This window comes from Eupeodes corollae, chromosome 1 (genome assembly GCF_945859685.1).
Source record: "Eupeodes corollae chromosome 1, idEupCoro1.1, whole genome shotgun sequence".
NCBI classification, from domain to species: domain Eukaryota; kingdom Metazoa; phylum Arthropoda; class Insecta; order Diptera; family Syrphidae; genus Eupeodes; species Eupeodes corollae.
Window position 1 is genome coordinate 36,321,046 of NC_079147.1, and position 12,724 is coordinate 36,333,769.

Sequence of the window (12,724 nt, forward strand, 5' to 3'; positions counted from 1 at the left end):
TCCAAGTAAAGGATGTGAAATTGCTTTTGCTTTGCAGATAGAGAGATAAAACTCGAGGAGACCACAATTTCATTTTGAATGGTAATTTTATTGCCATTAAAATATATATACTTGTATAAAAATAGAGAAATAACTCCATTTTTACTACTAACACTGTTATTTTCTTGTTGCTATTGTTGTTCTTCACACAACTCATATCAGTGTGTGTTCGAGAGGCAATAATATTAAATTGTCCTTTTTTATTCTTCCTCACTCAATTTTCTTTCCATTATTGCTTATATTTTATTTTAATGCTGTTATTGTTGGTTTCTTTATTTATACCGCACTTTTCATCTGCATTTGATATTCATACAAACAGAAAAAGGACATAAGTAGTGACTATTATGTATTAGAGTTTATATGATTCGCTTAAACGTTTATAGCCTCTTTTTTTCTGTTCAAAAGTTCACCAGTCTTTGAGATATTAGTTCTAATACTTTCCATATCCTTTATCATTCTTCTAAATAAGGAGGATTCATTTAAGGAAAGGACTGCGTCCATCAGACAAAGAACAATTTTACTACTCAAAAGAAAAAGGATGTTATACGAATCTAAAAACTTTTGCTTTCCTTTTGAGTTAGAGCTTAAGCTGTTTGCCATTGCTATTTTATTTATACGACTCCTCGTCCTTGTTCTAAAAAAAAAGAGTAACCTCTCACTTTGACTGAAGAGGGTTTCTCTCTCACTTAAATACTTTACCTATCCTGTTCCTGAAATTCTGGACCTATCCAACTTTATATAGGGATATCCCCCAACCCTATCATCAAGGAGACTTTGGGGATTTTGCAATGTTTAACGAAATTCCAACTCCAACAGGAGAACAGGAGAGTCTCGGATGGCTGGAAGAGATTTGCTAAAACTTGTACTTATGATGGAAAATAAATTGCGGATGTTAAACTTTCCAATTGAATTCATAAAATACTTTTCAAAATTAAAGAGATGAAGTGTTGTTTTCGAGTTATTTGTTTGCTTGTTTGTTTGTTTGTTTGCTCCTTTGAAAAGAATAAGAGTGCGAGAGTTTTATTGCAGATTTTTATCTGATGAATGTTATGAAAAGTCGTCGTTTATATAAATTCTTTAGAATATTTTTAGGTAAGCATTTTGTTTTTATTTTTTGAGGTTATAATTGAAACCTATAAAACTTTTTTTTTAATAGTATTCGAGAAATGTTTTTCAAGTATTTTTGTGGGAAAAATTTACGAGTTTTATGTTTTGGGTGGGGTGTATTATAATGAGTTGTTGTGTTAAAAAGTTGAATGATGTAAAAGTCTTTATGAAAAGAAAGTAAAACAAACATTCCTTAAGAGGTGTCAAAGCAGCAGGGTAATTTGTGTTTTTTATTTAGGTGCAATCAAAAAAGTATTCAAGTGCAAAGTAGAAAGTTAGGAGATGAAAACGTCAGGAAAAAAACGCAATAAGGTTCTTAACTGGTGGACGGTAGAAGTATGTCAAATTGGTGGTTTAACAGAAGTACTTATAAGTGAGTTGGACAGATTTTAGTTTTAACACCGCTGACTTAATTGCATTTAATGCCGGATTTAGACATTCATTAATAAGTCTAAGAAAGTTAGATCTCAGCTGAAAAAAAAAAATCCTAAAAAGCTGAATTTTCGGTGTGCGCTTTATTTGTACGTCCTTAACATTTCCTAAAAAATTCTCTCATTTTTGACAACAACCAAACAAATTCCAAGCGTTTTGTTCTAAATGTATCAACTTGACGGAAAAAAGGGTTTCGATATTTTTTTACAATTTGATGAGCAACAATTTATAACATGTTCTTTTCCAGTAATTTGAAAAAGAGTGTAGTTGAACCTCTCTTAACCCGACAAAAATATTATGCTTCGATGGAGAGAAATAAGAAAAATTTGTAGATATTTTTTAATTAATAAAGCTCTTCGCCAAGATTCAGTTTTGTCGTATTTTTTTCGAAGCAAGTCCATTTTCTTGTTTCGCAATTTTCTTGGACGAACTCCAGTCATTGAAAAATTTGGTCATTCGATTTCCAAATCTAATTATAATATAGGGTTTTACAATTGGGGGGGTAAATTTTAGCGCCCCGTGGCGGATATTTTGTTTCGGTGACATTTGTCAAATCGTTTGTTTATTTTTCAGTTGCTTATGCCGGAAACGTTGCGCTCATTGTGCCATTTTACGGTAGACGTAGTGGAACTTCACAGTCGACTCTTTAACGTTTGGTGGCCAGATTTCAACTTGGCGAATTTTGCGTCGGAACTTGGGCCTACACCCGTTCAAGAACCAACTGACCTATGAGCTCAAAGTTTATGACCATAGACAAGGTAATTTATTAGCTGACTGGGCTTCGAATCGTTTGGAAGAGGACCCTAATTTTCGCCAAAAAATCATCTTTAGTGACGAGTGGCATTTTGTATGACGACACCAACCCACGTTAGTTTCACAAGGTGATACCTAATGCATCTTCAAAAAATAACCATTTGGTGTGGATTTTGGGCGTAATTGGTCCGTACTGTTTTAAAAACGTTGTTAGTGAAGCGGTCACCATCAACAGCGAGCGCTACATAACGATGATAACTAATTGCTTATGGCCCAAATTCAACCATATAGACCTAGGCGACATTTGGTTCCAGCAGGACGGCGGAGGCGATATGGGTACACATCGAACGCTACGGCTGCCATTTTCAACATCTACCTTCTTTATTGAAAAGCCCTTTACCTTTAAATGTTCACAATAATCAATATTACTTTAACTTTAAATGCCTTAAGCAAATTGAGAGCTTGATAATTATCGCATAACTCTTTTTGAAAAATGCGATTAGCATTTATCGCCTCAACAAATTCCACCGTAATTGTAATATTTCAATAGCAATACAAAAATTGTTCCGAAATCTTACCAAAGATAAATCAAAAAAGCTGTAAGCTTAAGACTTCAAGGCTGAGTAAAAAAACATTTGGGTAAAAACGCAGTCCAATCTAAAATTCTGGTTTTAGGTTGATAAGACCTTGAAGCTTATAAGCGCAATATTCCGTCTACCTGATATTGGAGAAAATAATTAAGCGATATCTAAAATTTGGATAAATAAAAGTACTGAAATAAGTAATAGTCTTTCCACTTAGTCTTTCGTGTTGACAGTTGATAAAAATGGTTTGAAATGTACACCACCAAAATGTGTGTCAGATAAAAGTAAAAAAGCCCCACTGACACCACGCTTATTTCTTCCGATCATCCCAATGTCATTATCATATAAGAGTAACTGTAAGGACTTTTGAAAACGCTGCCTTTAGTGTTGATGTGGGAGCTCTGCACTATTTTAGGGACTACTTTCAAGGACAATCAAAGAGAAATCACATGGCAGCGCATCACCTTTTCTGAAGCCTCTTTTGACTTCAAAGGTTCGGTTAAGTTGATGTAGCAACGCAAATCCTAGATAGTCGTCCTGCACAACAGACAAGTTTGGAAAGGAAGGCCAAAACTAGACATTAGCTCTATACAAATTGTCTCTGTAGAAATTTTCATAAGCTCCCTTGAAAGGAATTGATGTTTTTCCATTTTTTCCAGGATCTGTCGTAATGTGAATATTTGATCGACTGTGGACTTTCAAGTTGGTATTTAAGTCGATAAATGGTCTTCACTTAAGTACTTATCTTTTTGCTTTTCTATCTTCAAAAATTTAATCTCAAAAGTCTTAAACTTTATTTTTTATTCATAAATTTAAAAATAAACTTAAATGGATTTCTAGGGCTTTCTATATCCTGACATCATATAAAATATCAATAATTTTGAGTCCTTGAAGTAATATCTAAAAATATGTCCTTGCATTTGATATTTTATATTTCTGCCTGCTTTTGTGGTAAGTGGAGTTAAAAAGGCTTTAAAGTCCGTGTCATGAAAATTTGATTCCAAATCAGTATCGTGGTATTGCAAACAGTTTTTAAGTTCGCTCTAACAACAGGGTGATTCAGAAATGTTAACAAGTACATAAAATATGTTTATCAGACTGATAAAAAAAAACTAGGTCTTTGTTTTTACTTAAATCTAGTTGAAATCAACATAGTCCTATCAAAATTTTAAGTTTTTAAGAGGCAATGTGTTTTTATCCTGTCCTTGAGTGGGAACTTTTCTTGAAAAACCTTAAATAATCTTTAAAACGTATAATCGCAGTTAGTGTTCTCTTTACAAAAATATTTCAAACGACTATTGTTAAATAAGATTCGAGGCTTTATCTGTAAGAATTTCATAAAACGATGGACATTTTTTCAGATTTTCGACATTTTACTTTTTTTGAAACGTTCATTTTTGTTTTCAAATCAAAAATGCTAAGGACTCAAAATTCTCTTTAACTGAAATATCTATGTACATATGTCGCTAACAGTTATGGTTGTGAAAGTGATAAAATCTTTTTACACCATCACCCTGTTATCACGAATGTGGCACCAAATTTTACGAGTTTATTTTCCATATGAAGCGCCATTACTTTTCATTTAACAAAAATGAAAAAAAAAAAACAACAACAAACATTTCACGTACGAATGTAATATATTCAACATTTTCACAAATCCTCTTTGCCTTGGGGGGTATATTTTTGTATATAGTGTAAATATGGTTTATGAGATGTGCATGTTTTGAAGTTAAGCTCTTATATAATGTAGTCTGGTCGCGCTGATGTGTTTTTGGTTATACAATACTCGAATATATAAATAAGAGTGCTAAAGAGGAAATTAGTATTGAATGTTGGCATATATGTATACTCGTACATACATACATAGATATATAGGATTATATAAATATAAACCTATATTATTAAGGTTTCAGGAAGGGAATATAGATTTGTTTAGGTACTTGGAAAACAAAATTCTACTTAAACATTGGTATTTTTGAAGGCTGGAATGTTAGATCTAATGAAGTTGAAAACGGAATTAATTTAAAACTCACAAAAGTGTACCTAACTTAATCGTATACATATTCAATAAATACACATAAATATACCTTATGCTAAATTCAATAGATTTAAATATAAACATGGATAAACTAAGTGAATTGAATTTCATCGAAATGCATAAACATTTACAACCCTATGTAAATAAATTGATATGAAATTGAAAATCAATTTCAATAACAATGCCAGAATTTTGTTTAAAATGATTTTGAAAAAATTCGAGCCAGTAGTTCTCTCTATATTTCCATTATCTAAATAGCCTTTAATATTTGACAATCATATTTACTTATTCACTTAAAATGACTATAGAATCAGGCCTTAACAATAAAAAAGGGTGTCTTATCAAAGTTTGTAAATATCCTCTTTCACTGTCACTAAGTACAGAGATTTGTTCTTTATCGGTACTAGGCGAATGCGTTATGTCTTACCACACTCTGTCGTTCTCAGTCATTGCAATGTTCACAAATTTAAGGCAAATGTGCACCGACACCTCTCTTCAAAGCCTCTGTCCATTTCCGAATGCAAACACTGTAGGTATCTGCCTTAAAAGGATAGTAATATTTCCTTGATGAAACACGGGCTTCCTTGAATTTGCCTGCCATTTCTCAAGGTTGGATTTGAAGCTCTTATTAGCTCTATTTTATATTTGCTTAAAACTACCCAGCATCCTTGGTTTATTGGTTTTTTTGCTCTTAATATCGAAATTTTTAGACTGGATTATCACTAAAAGTGGAACTTCTGCTTAAGTACCTTAACAATGTAGGTTAGGTTAGGTTAAAGTAGCTGCGGATACATAACCCACACTCTTAGGCCAAAAGAAAAGGCCCATTGTGATACCACATGAATCTAGATAATTACTTCTTACTAGTCGAACCATTTGAGCCTTTTATAAAGCGAAGAAGATATATTGGTAGGTTACTGGGATTATCAAAAAGGTAGTCTCCCAGATGAAGTCTGCGTCTTAGGGAAAGAGCAGGCCAAGTGTAGATAAGGTGAGAGATTGTTTCTTCTTCTTCGCCATCCATACAGCTCCTGCAGAAGTCGTTTGAGGCTACACCAAGTCGTATTGCGTGTCTGCCTATAAGACAGTGTACCTATTAGGGAGGTTATATGAAGTCTGCTTTGAGATAAGAAGTCTTTAGAACGCTTTAGGTCCAGTGAATGCCATGTTGTAAATTGTGCCACCTAGAGTTCGATATCGTAAGAGCTGTTTCTTTTAGCAGAAGTTTACAGGTAGCTAACGGTGCCTTTCTTCTCTCTTTCAGGTGAAATAAGTATGACGGTTCAGAAGATTTTTTGTTTTTCAATGCATCCTAAGGGTTTTTAAGGCGTTCTTGTGAAAGTCTATGTCGCTGTACAATATTTACAGTCGACAAGAAGGTTCTCTAGACGAATGTTTTTGTTTGATTTCAGCACAAGTCAAACTTTAAAGCCAAACCCATTGATAAATAAATTTCTTACCCACTCAAAGTGTAAATCGATCCAATACGTGTTCTTATCCTTTTGATGGCAACTCACTCTTAGTTGTCATCATTGACGGTAAAAATCCATCTTTTCCGCAACCACATCAACACTCTTAAAATTGTCAGTGTCGGCCATTTTGTTTTGGTGACATCTGTCGAAAAACATCATGGCAAGTTACACGATTGAACACCACTTTCAAATGATAAAACCTTTTTTTCAATTTAAGGATTCGGTAACGCAAACGTTGCGCGCATTGCGCCCATTTTTAATAAAAAATCAGCTAACACCCGTACGTTCAAGATCGGCCGGAAACACCGTCGCGGTCCTTGAAAGTGTACAGCAGAACCCGAGGCAGTTTATTGCTCACCGTATACAAGAATTCGGTATTTCGCATACTTCAACTTCAACTCACACCCGTACAAGATCCAACTGACCCAGGAGCTCAAAGTTCATGACCATAAAAACGCCATTCGTTCACTGACTGGGCTTCGTATCATTTGGAAGAGGACCCTACTTTTGGCCGAAAAATCATATTCAGTGACGAGGCCCATTTTAGACGCTAGGTCTAAGGTGATAATGCATCCTTAAAAAGTTACAATTTGGTGTGGATTTTGGGCCGACCGACGGCGTAATTGGTCCGTACTTTTTTTGAACGACCTTAGTGAGGTGGTCACCATCAACAGCGAGCGCTACATAACGATGATAACTAATTGTTTATAGCCCGAATTGAACTATATGGACCTAGACGACACGTGGGCCCCGCAGGACTGCGCTACGGGCCACACAGTAAACGCCACTATTGGCATTATCAGTGAACGGTTTGAGGGTAAGGTTATCTCTCGCGGGGGTGATTTAAATTGCCCACCAAGGTCATGCGATTTCACCCCGTTAGACTTTTTCCTGTGGGGTTTTTGTAGGTCGGAGGCCTATGCAAATAAACAACATGGTTTTTAATTTTGTACTCCTAGAGAACTGGTGAAAAGTTGGTCTTAAACGAAAAACAGAGGGTCTTAATGCCATTTGGAAATAATTGGTTAACTTTTAACCATTCGGTTAGCCTTGAAAAGTAAAAAAGACAAATTGTATGCCATTTTGTGAATTTTAAATAATCAATAAAAAAAGAAGTCGAACAGAATTTAAATAAATATACAAAAAACGAAGTGGACCCTGGTAGCTTCCCTGAGGTACTCATGATGATCTTTTTATTTACAGGATTTGAGAGCAATTGTTATGAATGGGTACAACTTTTATTTGAACTTTTTATTATGAAAACAGCAATTTCAGTTTACCTGATTGAAAATACAATATTTTAATCTTTCCAATAGATAGAGGACCATTGACTTTATTTGTAAAATATGTTGCTTTGTGATAATTCAACATTATTTTTGAACCACTGTCTTATAATTTCCTATAGAAAGTCTATACTTAGTGATTGACCTATAATTATCACAGAAATTTGCGTTTTTGTATTGATTCCGAAAAGTCCAATCAATTTCAATTTAAAATACAAACTTGTATTCTGAAAAAGAAATCAGAATCCAAACCAAAGTAACTCCTTTTATATACTTTCCAGGTCACCGAAATTTTAAAAATGGCCAAAAAATAACCCAGAATTTCTTGTAAGCTTGTTGTGTAAGGATTTGGTTACTTTATAAAGTATCTCTGCGACACGTAGCCAACTCCTATCCTTGTTTCCTGGCATGGATCCACAGTAAATAATGACTATGCCACCAAAATAATAAACCTACTTGAAACTTAAGGATTAGCATCATCGCAACCAAACAGCAGAATAATGAAAAGAAGCAAATTGTGAGGAAAGACCAAAAGAAAAAAAAAGAATCACCAGAATTTGTTTTCAATAGATGACAGACAGGTTTTCGATTCGCTTTTACTGCACACAAAGGACCTCTCTTCAACCGGAAACGACAATTATATCTGGCATTTTATTTCTTATTTGGCAAAACTTTTTCATCTTCTCCTTCGTTCTGCATACATATGTACAAATATATTCGTCCCATATAATATTCATTTGAAACCTTAGACGTTCCTTATTTTTGTTCTTCTCTTTTTATTCTGAGCTCTTTATTATTCTCGTTGTCGTATAAGTTCGTAGTTTGCTGTCCGCAATAGTATCCCCAAAGCCAAAGCTAAACGAACATAGAGGGCGCAGCGGGCGTTAGGAGGGTGTGTTGGAAATGTGAGATTTATTAAAAGTCCTGCCATGACATATACTACACAAATATAGGTATGAATGTTTGTACAAGTTAAAATTGCCAGAAGATGAGTTTGATGTTTTTCATTTCATTGAATTTAGTCTCTTTAGATTCAGTTCAGTTCAGTTTTGAGTTCAGTTCTATTCGTAGTCTCGTTCTCGTTCCCGTGTTCTCTTTCAGATATTTTCTGGTGCTGTGATTCATTACTGTTTATATAGCTGGAAGACGTCCATGTCCATCTGAGTAATCTGCAATTGGAATCTTCTCAAACTCAAAGCTATTCAAATAGAAGTGCTGCTCCTACTTTTTTCTTTTTCTCCTTTTGGGATTTTTTCTTTTAGACTTGTTTAACATCACAGAGTTGTCGATTGGGGATGATGATGGGCTACAACGACGACGACGGGCATCTCATTGAGGGTGTCAGTTGCCTTAGCTTCTGCTGCTCTGCTCTGGGCTGCTGCTATGACGATGGGAGAGAGGGAATAGGTCAACAGATGACATCCAGGCGATAAGAAAGTGCTGAATTTATACATTAAAAAAAGTCGACGACGACGAGTCGAAAATTCTTATATCTGGCGTGTTGAAAATTTTTGATATCTTTCCAAAGAATCTCTATTCATCAGAAAATGCTGCAATGTGTCAAAATGGAATGATATTTTTCAGATATGATGGTTTTTATAATTGAAAACGGGTCTATTGAATTTTTCTTCCTTTCCGTTTTTTCTCTAATGTTTGCTTGTTTGTTTGTTTGTTTGTTTGTTTTTGCAGCAGAGCTAAAGAATTCAGAAATCAGAAGTCAGTTCTTGTTAGATATTTATGGAAAAAAGGTTATCTGGGATTAGATATGGGCTTTTGTTTGAAAAAAAGAGATTGGTTTTCAGAGATAATTCGAGAAAAGTTATTGAAGAATCATGATACACTTCTTGGTTTTCTAATATTTTTGTACAAGGCGTAAAAATTGTTATCTTTGAGCTATTTTTCTTCTTAAAGAGTTTTATTAAAACTTATACCATAACAATTTTAGTATCGGGGGAATTTATTATACAATTTTTCATTCAGAAATATTCGATTTCATATTATGATTCAAGGAAGGACTTGATTATTTTTTTGGCTATTATGAACTCAGAAAGAGTAGAAGTCTCTATTCCTTTTTTGTATTGAATTAAGGTATAACCTACATACGTTCATACGTACATATGCATGTACATATATATTTTTAACTTCATTCCGAAATCGAAATTAGTATTTTTTTAATTGACATTATTCACATGAGTAGATTATATGTAAATAATATAATAATGCTTACATGACATGATTATAAATGTATGTTTTTTGATCTGGAAAATTTGTATGAATGGCTTATTGAAACTTGATGAAAGGATATTTTATGGTTGATTATAAAAACCTTTTTTTCATAAAAAGCAAATCAGTGAAGTCTGTTCACACAAATGTCCCAATAAAGTTAACTAAAAGGCCGAAATGAACTCTCCTAATCATCATTATACAAATTTCATATTATGCATTAGAATTTTGAATTAATTTATGGGTTCAATGATTTTCAATCCCTTCGAACGAACTCATGAAGAAATTATTAATGCAAGGATTTCGACCATTTTTGTTTATTATTAATTGAACGATTTTTTTAGGCACTGAAGAACTAAAACTATATTATTTTGACGTGTTTTTATATTTCAACTTTTTAAAAGGCATAATTGAACTTATTTTGAGATCTGTATAAAGTCTTATCCAAAGCCAAACCAAACTACAGGATCTGGAAATCGAAGTATAGCCAGTTTAAGACCTTTGACATATCTGCTACAGTGGCATAAGCTGTTTGGAAGTTTCCTATACTGAAGCAGCAAACTTGGAGACGCAAGGAGTAAGTTCATTTAGCCGAAAGCTGCCAATTTCCGAACATCGTGTTTTAAACGAAACATTTTTCAAACTGTGCAATTTGTAAATTTAAAAAACGATAGAGTTTTTTTTAAAAACAGTTCATATGAGAATTTGAGTCATCAGTTTGTCACCAGGGAGCAGCACCCGTCTGCGCATGGAGACCATCCCAATTGTCTACATTGAGGATGGTTATAAGTTCCAACGTAAATGTGACATTTCATAGTGAAAATATTATTGATTCTGCTTTAAAACCGAGTGAAATCAAACCTTAAACTTTTCAACAAGAATCTGCAGTCTCACAAAGCGTGAGTCAACCAAGAATGGTTGAAAAAGAACGTTCCAAATTTCATAGCGATCACATAATGGCTCTCGAACCCATCTGCACCATTTTGGAAAGCAAGGTTTGTGAGTGGAAAACTAGTTACGTTCAGGCAGCTTGAGATTTGATCTTTTCAAGATAATATTTAAGGTAGAAGGTGGGCATTTGAAATAAAAGTGAATGGATTCTTAATTTTGTGTTATTCTGAGGAATTCTATTCATTGAATTGAAATAAATAAAAATCATTTACAAAACCGAATTTATGGACTTTTATATTAATTACACTTCGGGTGACGGACCCTGTATTGAACTAAAGGAATAATGCAAAAAAAATTGTAAGAGTTGAAGAATGATGAACCATTAGAAAAAAAAACATTAAGTAACTAAAAATAGGATTATGATCAAAACTTGTATTAAAAAAATCTTCATTGAATTGAAAAACCAACTTACTCAGTGGTATTTCGAGAAGGTTTTTAAAACTTTCCATAGGAATTTTTTGTTCCAAGGTCTCTTGAATCTAAATGAATAGTTTTAAAGGATATTTCTCTGCAAGTGTACGTATTTTTACTTTTAAGAAATTATACTAAAATTAGGTAGATTTCGATACCGTTGGGGCAACGGCCTAGTCACTGATAAAGTTTCGGTTCCCATCGATCAACAAAATCAAGTATCAGTGAGCGTGGTTAGTAGACAGATGGTGAACCGTCTCGAAACCTACCGCGTGCTGTTGTCATGTGTTCTTTACGTCTGTTATTCTTTCTCTTCTGTCTTGTATTAATGTCTTGTGTTGTTATCACCTTGCATAGTCAAGTCGCTCAAGGTGCTTTGTTCTCTACTCTGTTCATTTATGTGCTAAGTAGTGTGAAATGCAATGATACCGTTGAGTGTCGATAACTATTCTTCCAGCTTTACAACCATGGGATGTCAGACAAATTTGGGCAGGTACAAGTATCTATGACGAAAATTAGGCAACATTCCATACGAATGCTGCAGAAAAGTCGGAGAGTTTCAAATCGTAAATGAGAGTCAAGCAAGGATGGAATTTAAGCCCAAATCTTTTTGCTTTGTTCATAGAGGACCTGATTGATTTTCTTCCTGTTGGAATTGAAATATCGAGGACACTCTTCAAATTCTTGCTTTTTGCAGATGACGTCTACTGTTTGCTTACTGCGCCCAAAACCCTACAGTTGATGATTAGCCGACTAAATGTGTATTGCTGGTATTGGAATCTGAAAGTCAATTTGAACAAATCCATGGTGATGATATTCCGGAATGGTTCTGGTAGAACAGCCAGGAATGAGAAATGGCACTATCACAGAGAACCAATCAAGATTGTTAAAGCCTACAAATATCTAAAATTTACCAAAATCAGTAATCGTAATGGAATCACACTTTAAAGAAAAGCTGATTAAATCTAAAAGTGCAATATCCGCAACATGGAAGAAATGCTTCTCAAACCAGTCAATATCACATAGCGTTAAAAATAAGGTCTTTATAGCAGTGGTGGAATCTATTATGATGTATGCAGCACAGGTATGGGGAGGGGTGAAGTTTGAGACGACAGAAAAACTTCAGAGGTTCTTCATTAAGAGATTCTTTCGTTTACTGAGAAACACCCCAAACTATATGATCTCCATTGAGGCAGGACTAACACCGCTCTTCATCGAAACTATTAAATGTCATGTTGATTATATCAAAAAAGTTTTTAATATGTTAGATGAAAGACTCCCAAAAATTCTGGCATTGAAAACAGTTGAGAAGAAAAATCTTTGGTATAAGGAGCTAGAAGACCATGCTGCCTACTTTCGAATATTGATGAAATGGTAAATACTGCGATGACGACCTTCGGAATCTTATTGCAAATTTAGATGAAAAATTGA

General features: G+C 34.1%; 1 protein-coding gene across 1 annotated transcript in view; it reads right to left on the minus strand.

The window, feature by feature from the left end:
* The window catches only part of LOC129942122 (protein toll), a 331,316-nt gene that overhangs the window by 221,445 nt on the left and 97,147 nt on the right, over nucleotides 1-12,724 (minus strand). The gene's annotated exons all lie outside the window — the stretch shown is intronic.